Source organism: Mauremys mutica, chromosome 4, assembly GCF_020497125.1.
Source record: "Mauremys mutica isolate MM-2020 ecotype Southern chromosome 4, ASM2049712v1, whole genome shotgun sequence".
NCBI lineage: Eukaryota > Metazoa > Chordata > Testudines > Geoemydidae > Mauremys > Mauremys mutica.
Window position 1 is genome coordinate 35,610,503 of NC_059075.1, and position 12,971 is coordinate 35,623,473.

At 40.0% G+C, this 12,971-nt stretch overlaps 1 long non-coding RNA gene across 1 annotated transcript; it reads left to right on the forward strand.

The window, feature by feature from the left end:
- The first annotated feature begins 348 nt into the window (after nt 1-348).
- Nucleotides 349-11,212, forward strand: LOC123370366. The gene is made up of 3 exons (XR_006579386.1): nt 349-592; nt 762-949; nt 11,077-11,212. It is a non-coding gene; the product is annotated as an uncharacterized LOC123370366 (long non-coding RNA).
- Nucleotides 11,213-12,971: the final 1,759 nt, after the last annotated feature.

Here is a 12,971-nt window from a genome sequence, read left to right on the forward strand (position 1 = left end):
AAGCAGCACCCACTTTGTACTATGCGTTTTCCAAAAACTCAAAAAGGTCCCTCCATTGAGAAGCTTTCAATCTCTGGTCAGGTCCCTGAAATCCTTTAGCTGTGAACAGCAGGTGCATAAAGTTATTATGACAGTAGAGGTGATGCAAGTATGGTTAAATGATAGGCATTGTAGCAGGGTGCTGGTGCAAAAGCACCTAATTAGCCCCTGCTCAGCCAGCCTCAATCAGGGGAAATAGATTGGGGCTGGGGAAAAGGCTGGTGCCTGGCCTCAGGAACTGGCTGCACCTGTGGAAGAGCTATAAAGGCTGGCTGGCAGCCAGTGCAGGGGGTGAGTGGCCAGGGAAGGGGTAGTCTCTAGAGGGAAGGGAGAACCCCTGTAAAGAGGAGACCAAAGCCTCGTAAACCTTGTATATAGTGTTGCTGGTGGTGGGTACTAATTGTAAATAAAAACCATGGGTGCTGCAAAAGCCTGAAGCCTGAAGGTGCTTTATTGAAGGAGCCCAGAGCAGCAGGAAGGCAGGCCAGGAAAGGGACCTGGTTACAGGCATATATTTCTTCACATAGTATTAGGAAACCTTAAGTCTGCAAAAGTGAGTAAGATAAAAACAAGGAAGCAATTTCTCAGCTGGTGTAAATTTACACCACCTGAGACTCTGTCCCTACTAGTGGACTGTGATGGAGTATGGGTGTTTCTGAAGAGACAAGTTAATGAGGTGAATAACTATGTGCTCCCCACTTATTCTTTACTCTTGTTGCTAGGCAGGAGAGATATTAATAGGAACAGAGGTGCATTCCTGATCATGCAGGATCTCTTTGCACTTCCTGTCCAGCTGACCATATTTGACATGCAAGACTCTGCATCTGCACTGAGCAGGAACCATCCCTGAGGGCTATTCTGCAAACGCCATTCTAAAATCTGGGAAGTATTATGTGGGGAGGAAGGAAAGGTAAGTGGAAATAGGATTCTCAGTATATTTGGCATAAACCTTAAATATCTCCCCAGCATCAATCCAAGGGGTTATTTCTAGAACTGGATCAGATTTCGAGAATCTTAAAAGCCTCAAAATATCTTTCTTAAAAATAGAGTGCTTGTGATTAAACCCTGGAATCAATTCCATTGATTCAATTATTGAAGATAACTGAACGCTAATGTTTTTTTATGTTCCTTAACCCCTCATTTACATAATATAATGGATATTAATACTGTCTCTATCTCTCTGTGGAGAACTTTTTTGACTGAGTTGGTGAAAATGTGACTTGTCTTTCCTGTTTCAAAGGATCAATAGTATAGAAATTAAGCTATATTTTCTCTACCTAATTTCTCTCCCTTTCTTTCTTCTGTCCAAGGAAGTTCTAAGCCATGGGTTCATGACAATATAGCCTTAGCTATGGGTCTCTTGCTTTTGGGAAAAGGGGGATAGATCTATTCCTATTCTATTACTATAATTAGTGATGAGCAACCTTCAAAAGATTCAGTGACTCCTCTGTCATGTGTGTTGTGTTTTGCATCCTGTGACCTGAACAAGAGTTTTGTGTAGCTCAAAAGCTTTCACCAACAGAAGTTGGTCCAATAGAAGATATTACCTCACTCACCTTGTCTCTCTTGCATCTTGTTCAGTCATTTATGCAGACAATTGGGATAAAATGAAATGCTGTTTTACAAAAGGCAGATTTTGCCAGACCAACCTGATCTCTTTCTTTGAGAAGATAACTGATTTTCTAGAAAAAGGAAATGTGGGCGATTTAATCTACCTGGATTTCAGTAAAGTATTTGATATAGTTCTACATGGGGAATTATTAGTTAAATTGGAGAAGATGGTGTTTAATATGAGAATCAAAAGATGGATAAGGAACTGATTTAAGTGTCTTATAGTGAAATGTGAACTATCTGTCTGGAGAGAGGTTACTTGTGAAGTTCCTCAAGGATCAATCTTGGGACCAATCTTGTTTAACATGTTCATTAATGACCTTTGCACCAAAAGTGAGAGAGTGCCAATACATTTTGTGGATGACACAAAGTTGGGAGGTATTGCCAATATGGAAGAGGACCAGAATATCATACGAGAAGATTTGGATGACCTTGAAAACTGTAGTAGTAAAACTGGGATACAACTTAATAGTGCAAAAAGGAACTAACAAAAAGAATTTTTGCTGTAACCTGGGGACTTATTAGTTAGAAGTGCCACAGGACGAGAACGACCTGGGTGGATTTGTTGATCACAAGATAACTATGAGCTGCCAATGTGATGTGGCCATGAAAAAGGCTAATGCAATCCTAGGATGCATTAGGTGAGGTATTTCCAGTAGCGATAGGGAAGTGTTGTTACCATTTTACAAGGCACTGGTGAGACCTCATTCAGAATACTGTGTGCAATTCTGGTTTCCCATGTTTAAGAAGGATGAATTCAAACTGGAACTGGCACAGAGAAGGGCTATTAGGATGATCAGAGGAAAGGAGAACCTACCTTATGAGAGGAGACTTGGCTTGTTTAGCCTAACAAAGTGAAGGCCGAGGGGAGATATGACTGGTGTCTATAAATACATCAGAGGGATAAACACCAGGGAGGGAGAGGAATTATTTAAGGCAAGAGCCAATGGTGGCAAAAAAAACCTAATGGATATAAACTGCCATCAACAAGTTTAAAATTGAAATTAGATGAAGGCCTCTAATAATCAGAGGAATGATGGGGAGTAGTGGGTGCAAAAAACCTAACTTGTTTCAAGACTTATCTTGATAAATTTATGGAGCGAATGATATGATGAAGTTCCATACAATAGCATATGGCCCTCCCTAACTGCTATTAGCAAATATCTCCAATGGCAGCAGATGGAGCACTAGATGGGAAGCAATCCAAGTTACACCAAGAACAAATCATGTCAGACCAACCTAATACCTTTCTTTGACAGGATGAGAAAACGTTTGGATAGTGGGGGAGTGGTAGATGTGGTATATCTTGACTTTAGTAAAGCTTTTGATACTGTCTCCCATGATCTCATAAACAAACTATGGAAATACAACCTAGATGTGTACATAAGTGGCTGAAGAACTGTTCCCAGAAAGTATTATCAGTGGTTCACAGTCATGCTGCAAGGGCATATTGAGTGGTGTCCCTCAGGATCAGTTCTGGGTCTGGTTCTGTTCAATATCTTCATCAATGATTTAGATAATAGCATAGAGAGTACACTTATAAATTTTGCAGACAATACCAAGCTCAGAGGGGTTGCAAGTGCTTTGAAGGATAGGATTAAAATTCAAAATGATCTGGACAAACTGGAGAAATGGTCTGAAGTAAAAATGATGAAATTCAATAAGGACAAACGCAAAGTACTCCATTTAGGAAGGAACAATCAGTTGCACACATACAAAATGGGAAATGACTGCTTAGCAAACAGTACTGCAGAAAGGGATCTGGGGAACATAGTGGATCACAAGCTAAATATGAGTCAACAGTGTAACACAGTTGCAAAAAATGCAAACATCATTCTAGGGTGTATTAGCAGGAGTATTGCAAGAAAGACACGAGAAGTAATTCTTTGGATCTACTCTGTGCTAATTAGGCCTCAACTGGAGTATTTTGTCCAGTTCTGGGCATCAAATTTCATGAAAGATGCAGACAAATTGGAGAAAGTCCAGAGAAGAGCAACAAAAATGATGAAAGGGTCTAGAAAACATGACCTATGAGTGAAGATTGAAGAAATTGGGTTTGTTTAGTCTGGAGAAGAGAAGACTGAGAGGGGATATGATAACAGTTTTCAAGTACATAAAAAGTTGTTACAAGGAGGAGGGAAACAAATTGTTCTCCTTAACCTCTGAGGATAGGACAAGAAACAATGGGCTTAAATTGCAGCAAGGGTGGTTTAGGTTGGACATTAGGAAAAACGTCCTAACTGTCAGAGTGGTTAAACACTGGAATAAATTGCCTAAGGAAGTTGTGGATTCTCCATCATTGGAGATTTTTAAGAGCAGGCTAGACAAACACCTGTCAGGGATGGTCTAGATAATACTTATTCCTGCCATGAGTGCAAGGGACTGGAATAGATGACCTCTCTAGGTCCCTTTCAGTCATACCATTCTGTGATTCTTTCCCAGGTGTCTGGCCCACATGATCAGGTTCTAACTGATTGCCATATTTGGGGTCAGGAAGGAATTCCCCTCAGGTCAGATTGGTTGACACCCTAGGCTTTTTTTTGCCTTCCTCTGCAGCATGGGGCACAGGTCACTTGCTGGTTTTAACTAGAGTAAATGATAGAGTCTGTCATTTGAAATCTTTACATCACAGATTTGTGGACTTCAGTAACTCATCCCAAAAGTTATGGAGCAGTTGCAGGAGTGCGTGGGTGAGAATCTGCAGCCTTTGATGTTCGTGACATCAGACTAGATTATTATGATGGTCCCGTCTGACCTTAAAATTCTATGAGTCTATGCCATGCACATTGTGTGCAAAACACTGCTGAATCAGAATTCATGGGGATAAATGATTACCCAAGGTGCAAAGCAATGAAGAACCGGACCCTCAGAATTCCAGTTTGATTCTAGTGAGCATCCTCTGCTTCTTGTTTATCTTCACCTCTTGAGGCTTCTGGATCAGACTGTCCTGGAAGATTTCCAGAAGTTAGCAGGAAATGTGGCCTGGTGATTGGTGCACAAGTGTAGGAATTTGGAACTCCTGAGTTCACTTAAGCTCTCAGTGTCTGTTTTCCCATCTGGAATATGGGGATATTAATACTAGCTTGCCCATCAAAGTGTCATTATGATTAATTCATACAACATTGTGAAAATCATTTGAAAAACATTATGTAGGAGCGAAGCATTGTAATTTGCCATTTATATCTACCCTAAATATTATGATGTCTTGTTTTTGCAGAAAGACATGTGAGGATAACTGAAAAATAATGGGGAAAAATAACTGAACACTTCAAAAACTTGAAACAAGTTCAGTTGGAGTTTTAGAAATGGGCAAAGGTTAAGGAGGGTTCTTGTCTCTGTTTACTGATTCATACATTCCTGCCTACTACTTATTTTCCCCTTCTAAAGACACTGGTAGTTGCATGGGATGCCAGAAGCCCTTGCCTTTTTCTGCTATTCTTGTGATGGTTTTTTGCTACCTCTGACAGAGTCTAAGTTTGACCCTCAGCTGGCGTAAATCAAAGTATTGCTATTGGCTACAATGCAGATATGTTTAGTTATATCCGCTAAGGATCTGGCCCTTATCTTTGCAGCACTCCCTTTTTATCAGTTTCTTTTTCAGATAAAGCACTTAGGTCTCCCCTAACTTTGCACCCCTTCCTTCCTCATATTACTTCTCACTGACTCCTATTATTCACAAAAAAGTAATTCTTCCCTTTGCCTCCAGTTCCCTTCCAGACTGGGATGTTCTTTCTGGCCCCAATGTACATAGGTATACCAATTGCTATAGGCCACCTAACCTGGGAGCCCTTACCCTCACGCACTCCCTCTATCTTTGCTCTCACTGAGAAACAATGTTGTTTTCACTAATTGGGCAAAAGGGACTAAGCCATTGAGTACCTCTCAGGCCTGTGCCTCATTACAAGACACAACATTCATTTTAGACCCAAATTTGCCTCTGATTGACACAAATCTCTTGTTATCCCACTGTAAATTTTTAACATCAGAAGCAACACAGTTTGAAATGGAAGTTACAGAAAAATGTGTGTTTAAGTAAAGCCGAATTCCATGTAATGTTTCATGCTCCCTCCTCTGCTCTTTGAATGGCATCTTTCACTATGGGTCTTTGACTCACATTTTAAAGGCTAGTGGCAAGCAGGGGGCTATGGATCTAGGGGTACCATTTTGCAAGTAACTTACAGTGGGCAGAGTGCTTCATTGTCATTAAGGGATATTGCTCTGAAAGAGCAGGAGGTCATAGGAACCAAGCACTGATAAAACTCTTGCAGAGATAATCCTGTCAGGGGGCAAGGCAAAGCACTCCATGAGAGAGAGAGCCCACACCAACTGAGCCTTTGAACAGTGCTGTGAGCTTGTAACTTTTCAGAGGAGCAGCATCAAAGCATGGTACTTAGACAAGGCAGATGTTCAGAGGAGGTGAGTCTTGTCACCAGCACAGTACTAAGTGAGAGCAGGAGTTCACAGAAGCAGAGTCCAAGCTTTTTCAGAGTTCATCCAAACCAAAGCTTCTGAAACATTGCTTACAGAAACCAATGCTCAAGCATGCAGCTCAAAAGGCTCTGTATTTCCCAGAAGCTGAGTCCAGACTTAGCACTTAGAATAATTTATGGCTCCAATTCCCCTTTCATGAGAGGAGGAAAAGCACTGCCTCATTTTATTGCAATTTCTTAATTGCAGTTTTCTAATGAGAGCTCAGTGGCTTTGCCATCTCTCTGGAGTCTTCAAGCACCAAATCCTGCAAGGTACTGAACATCCTCAATTCTCATTGACTTCATTAGGAGTTGAGGGTACTCACCACATCTAGCAATTGCCTAGAACTTTGCAAGATCAAGCCCTATATTCCCACATCCTATTTAATTTTACTTGCTGCTATCGTGTGTCATCTCACAACAAAGTTTTAAAATCTGTAATAAGGGTCTGGCACTTCACGAATGCCTTAAAAAGTAATTTCATAGTAGTTCTGTGTTTTTTCTCACCTAAATGATTCATAGATTATGTAGCTATTTCCCTTGTTCCTCTCAGTTGTGATTTAGAATGGAACAATAGACAGTGGTCCTGAAGGCCCACTGATTTACTCTGAGGTAAATCGGGGTAACTCCATTTATATCAATAGTGCTACAGTGCTGTAAGTGAAAGGAGAATCAGGCCTGCCTATGTTGCCTTTTTCTTTGATGGTTTCTTTCCTTCTATATATGAAAAGACAGGAAAGAGAGGGAGATGGAGGGGGGATGGAGAGCACATATTCCAATACCCATTATCGTTTCCTGTTCATCTCTTCTGATCTGTCACATATCACATTTTACATCCTTGCAGGCATATGGTGAGTATTAGTGATAATAGCTGCAGCATGTCGATCCTGGACCTACACACCTCTCTCTGACACACTAGATTGCTGAGTGACATTTACCTTGACAGAAAGAGTTTTGTTTTTCACACTCTTCCATACGCCCAAGGATGCCCTCAATAAAGGTGAAGAACAGGGGGTTGTGTTTTTGTCATTGCTGATTTGTCATAGCCAGGAATTAGATTAATACTCGGACTGCAGGGTGAATGTATAAAGCTGAATCATTAACTCTCACCAAATCATGGATGTGATGGATGTTCTGTTCACAAAATAACTTCAAATGGATTGTGGTTCCCTCAGTTATCCATGATTCACATTTATTTGATGAATATCATGTAGAATTTTTCACTCTATGAAATTGATCATGTCTATTCAAAATGTCACCTGTTTTGCTTAATTTTGATTGGTCAGACAAGTTACATGGTATTCTATTCCCTGAATGTTGGCACAGCCTTGGAGTAAGCCACACCATCGCAGGACCAACCTCAGAAGGCATTGTACCTTGCAAAGTACGATTTCTCCTGTACTCTCCTCTTGCAATAAACAAGTGATCTGCTACAGCCTTTTATATGGTGCGGCACACTCCTGTCCCCTCTGTCACATCCAGCCACTATCTGTCACTTACGCATAGAGAGGTATCTTAAACCCTTCCCAGCCATCCTTTTACTGCCCACTTGCTCCCAGTGGAAAGGGATGCATTAGTGGTACAGCCTTGGCTCTCTGATCCACACCTGGAGTTGCAAATTGGGAAGGTTTTATGCAGCCATACAGAGGGATGAGGAAGACTTCATTGTTCCCCTGTATGAGTGTGTGAGGTGAGGGTCCAATCTAGCCTAGGGTGAGCACAGCAGAATGGCTTGCATGAATACCTGAAGACTTAACCTTCGGCTTTTGCAAATATTCAAGTGTGTAACCTGTGTTAATATCTATGTCTGCAAACAGCAACCACTAAAGGCTCATGAGCAGGGCCAGAGAGATTTAATGAAAAATTGCTATGAATATTTGCTAAAAATATTTAATATTATTCACTCTAGTGGCTAGTTGGTTAGAAGAGAACAGAAATCAAGTGGGATGTGGGCAAAATCTGGACTAGTCAAAGTACAGAAAAAAAAACATCGACGTAAAACTGAAAATGTGGGAAATTGGTCATGTGGTCCCCTAAACCAACTAAATGATGTCTGCTCTGTATTCCAGAGGAAAACAAAATCATCCCCATTAATATATCATGAGGTAAGTACAAATTGGGTATTATGTATTTATTGTAACAGATGGGCCTGACCCACAAAGTTCAGATCTGGACCCACATTTCCCCAGATTTCAGTCATCTGGGCGGATCTGGGTTTATTTCAGGTCTGCGTCTAATTATAGATATTTCTAATGCTTATGCTAGATGGAGCAATACTCTAGGGATTGTTCTTCTGGGTCTGAATCACTAGAGTACATTATGCTTCAGGTCTGCACCAACATTCTTCCACCCGAACCATTCTATACTCTCCCCCCTCTGACCCTGACACCTCCTTTATAACAGAACAGGGAGAGCTGGTAGCATAATGTTTCATAGAGTCAGCTGTTCATTTAGGGCTGAATTAAAGTCTTTTTTTTTGCCAACTCTCTGGGTGCAAATATCTGGCCTGATCTGACAAATACACACACTGCCCCAAGAGGAGCAGAGTTAAAGAGTGTTCTACTGGTTGGGTCTCTGTAAAAGCTAATATTGCGAGGCACAAGCTGCTTTGTGCTTAAAAAGCCCAGCCATTCTCCAGTCAGAAATCAGAGATGGAAAATTCCTCTTTGGTTACATCTAAGTCCATCCTTCAGGGTCCAGTACAGGATTATTCCCTAATTTATATTTCCTAGTGTTTCATCTAATCCAGTTATGGGGCTTTTACCACTTTCCTTGAGACTAGCACTGTTGACTATTAAACATCTCACCACTAGGCAATGTTCCCTAATAGTGAAGCTCATTTTTTTTCTTAGTTGCTTTCCATTACTCCTCACTATATTTGCGGCAAGAGAGGGTTATTAAAATTGTATACGTTTTGTGGAGGGACCAGAGCTCTCATCTTGTATAAGAACCAATACACATTATATAATTAGCTCGCATAAAACTGTATCCTTTCTTTCTTTAAAATAAACAATATCCCATTCGTTTTTTTCTGACTCTTACAAAAAGAACTTTGATAAATGAAGGGTGGGTTCCATTAAAGCCATCTAAGTTTATTACTTACAGCTGCTCATTGGCTCATCTCAATATTGAACCTTAGCGTCAAATGAAAGAATGAAATAAAAACACTGGGCCATATGAATAGCCTTCACACTAAAGAAATCCTACCCACCTCAAATATACCTTAGACTGTAAGAAACACAATGTCTCTGTATGCCTTTGTATGGGTTTGTACAATGGGATGTTAGTGTTTAAGTGTATAGGACCACTCCTGTGACTCAGGCTATGGTTACAGTGCCTCACAGGGCTGTGAATAGAGGAGTTCACCAAAGTTCTGCCTTTTAACTCTATAATGTTGATGCTACAGGTGTGAAATAAAAAGTTCCTAATTTGCATTAGTCTAGTTTAGACAAGCCCTAATTTCGCACTTGATTTCTGCTGCTAGTAGGCATTGTCATTTATTGTCTTCAGTTGGAGTTGTCAGTGCTCAGTGTTTCTGACAAAAAGACTGAAGATGTCTGAAGTTGGGCACCAAAAAAAATTGATGCATCTCCAAATTTGTGGACACTTGTGAACATTTTGATCTTCAGCATCCTGTGGGGATAAGCGCAGTTTTGCTTCTTTGTAAAGTACTTTTTGCTAGAGTCCAATAACTTTACTCACACCAAGTAGCATCTTATTCTGTGAGTAGTCACATTAAAGTAAATGGAGGTTACTTGTGAAATGAGGTTATCAGAATTTGGATTCTAGAGATAAGTAGCTGAAAAGTACTAGACAAGCACTAAATATTATTGTTACTAATATAACATACTTGCTGAGATCTCTGGGTGATGGGTAGACCTTAGACATGAAATTCTTTATAGAACATCTTCACTGTTTGCCAAAGCTGTGGTTGAGGGAGCTTTTATGAGTGTACAACAAACTTTTTCCAGTGATGGATGTAGAGAGATTAACTTTAGCCTACATTAACTACATAATTTAGTTAAATCGGATGATCGTATTTTCTCACTTGTGAAGTTCTATCCTGTTTTCTTTGAGAAAGGTGATACATTCTTTCCCGCACCCAATCCCTCACCTGCGTCCCTCTCCCTCTGGCTCACACAATAAAGACATCTTTGTAATAGAAATGGCTCAGTTTTAAGTAGGGCCAGTATCCCCAGGATGTAATTCTCTCATGCTAACTACCTTTGTGTCTAATGACTTAATTAGGTAATCACATAATTACTCTAAGTAATGAACTTGTGCAAAAGGGAGTAAATCATCAAAGTTCATTGTTGCTGGACAGGAAAGGGTAAATTTTATGTTACATAGGTTTTGTTAACAAGCCTCACAGATTAGAGATGACAATTTTTAATACCGTCTATTAAATGCAGCTATTGATTGGCTATAAAGATTCATTTTTGTTCACTGGCACCATTTATGGTGTCACAATGAACTACTCAAACAAACAAAAAAACAGAATTCATGTTTTCTTTTAAACATACCATTAACTCTACCCACTTCGCATTCTTTTTGGCTGTCAGGGAAAAAATAACTGAGTTTGGGTGTTATGGCTTTTTATTTTCAGTCTCATTTTTCGTATCGCTGGGGCCAAATCCTGAAATCCTTTCTGAACCTTTCCTTACTCAGCAGCCTCGTTGAGTTGACTGAGTTTTTCTTGAGGAAGGAGTTAAGGATTTGACTCATACCGTGCACAAAAAATTCCAGAATGTTGCTGTGCTCAAAGTTGTTCTTAGAAATGATATTGCTAAGAATGTAATCTGATGGTTAGTAAAACAACCCATTACTCAGGAATATTTATTAGGCCCATTAATGTCTCCTGCTTCATTGTTTAGAGGATTTTTTATTCTGATAATCTGATAAATGTTATTATAATTATTATTATAAATAAGAATTATATTCATTTGTATTTCCCTAGTGCCTAGAAGTGCCAGTCATAGACCAAGACCCCATTGTGCTGCGTGCTGTGCACGAACAAAAAGACAGTCCCTGCCCCCTGGAGCTTACATTCCTATTTTGTCTTGAAATGAAAGGAAGAGAAAACAAAGTGGGTCCTCCTGGAATGTCCTTTGGATCTAGGATTTCCTTGATGTCTGTGGGGTCACATATTTTACAGCTTTAGCTCCAGAGAGTGGCTTATTGTAGTTTGCATGAATGATGAATGATCTCATTTTGGAATCTTTCCATTGCCATAAACATTAAAGCTGAAAGCACAGACGTCATAAAGTGCTGAGGCTCCACCCCATCTTGTGCTCTTTTCTTTATCTGGTTCATGGGGCCAACTTTTTCAGAGATGCTAGGAATCCACAGCTCCCATTGACTTTACAAATGTTAGGCTCCCCCAGGGGAGTGAAATGGCTGTGCACCACCATCAATACACTACAAATGTTAGGCTCCCGCAGGGGATGAAATGGGTGTGCACCACCACCAACTCAGGTGTGTCTGTTAGTCACACTATCTGCCCTTACCCTTTGTGGACACTTTTCATTCACTTTAAGGAAGGCTTTTTTGTTTTGTTTTGTTTTGTTTAGCTAAACCCCATTACTGATCAATTTAAACTACATTGAAATAACCCTGGTTTAATGCTGGTTTAATTGGGGGTGCTGGGACAATTTTTATAGTAGGGGTGCTGAGAGCCACTGAACCAAACTGTAAACTCCGTATTTAATGGAAATCACTTCAAGCCAGGGGGTGCTGTAGCACCCCCAGCACCCTTAGTTCCAGCACCTATGGGTTAACCCTGCCTTTTGCACCAGTTTCAATAGATAGATTTTAAACAAGCATTATTAGAAACAATTCAGAACTACTCTCTAGTAAGGCCCAAATCCAAAGCCCATTTAGGTCAATAGGAGTCATTCAATTGATTTCAGTGCACTTTGGATCATGCCTAAAGTGCCAAGAGAAAGTTTCCTATTTTCTTTTGAATAAGAAGTGGCAGATACCAGCATTGTAACAAACAAATAAACAAACAAAAAAAACCAACAACCCTGCACTTTGACTTTCTTCCTGTGGTGCGAACATACAAAACAAAACCAAAAAATCCCACCCCATATTGAAGACTAAACTAATAAAACCATACAACCATTCACTACTAAAGAGGGAATGAGCTAGCTTTGGAGAAAAAAATATCTGTTGTCTTTTGTGTCAGTCACGTCTCTTGTATATACCTTGCAATTCCCCCCCATTTCACCCCCCCCCCCAAAATCTGTAAAGAAACAAAGGGACTTACATTCATGCTTAATTATCCAAATGTGTTACTTTCAGGATTTTCTAACCACCGACATCTCTAATTTGGTATTTTTATTCCTGTGATCAATGTCCAAATTTAAGACTTAATTTTTAAAATTCGGTTTAACATTGATCCCAAAATTGCTGCATTTATTTCTGCTAGTTTCCAAATGCCAGGAGGATTCCCATTTATTAGATTTCATGTGTCTGAAAATTGTTCATTGTAGTGACATATGTCTACTTATTTTATTTTTGTTTTACCATAAGGTAATATTACCAGGAGACACCAGACTTGGCCAACAGCCTGTCAGGAAAGGCTTTTCTTTTCTTTTCTTTCTTTTTTTTTTTTGTCTCGACAGCTTAGAGCCTTGCTGAATGATTTAACATGAAATGAAATTCATTTTCCAAGCTCCACTCAATCCCCACTTTTATTATGCAGACAAAAAAAGGCTGATCAGGCCAAGTGATGTTCTCTAACCCTGCCACACACACACAGCTATAGAAGGCTGATTGCAGTGAAGAGCAAAAGCTGATACCATGGCTTAGCTTGTCTCCCCAGTAAACTACAGCAAGAAGTATGACATA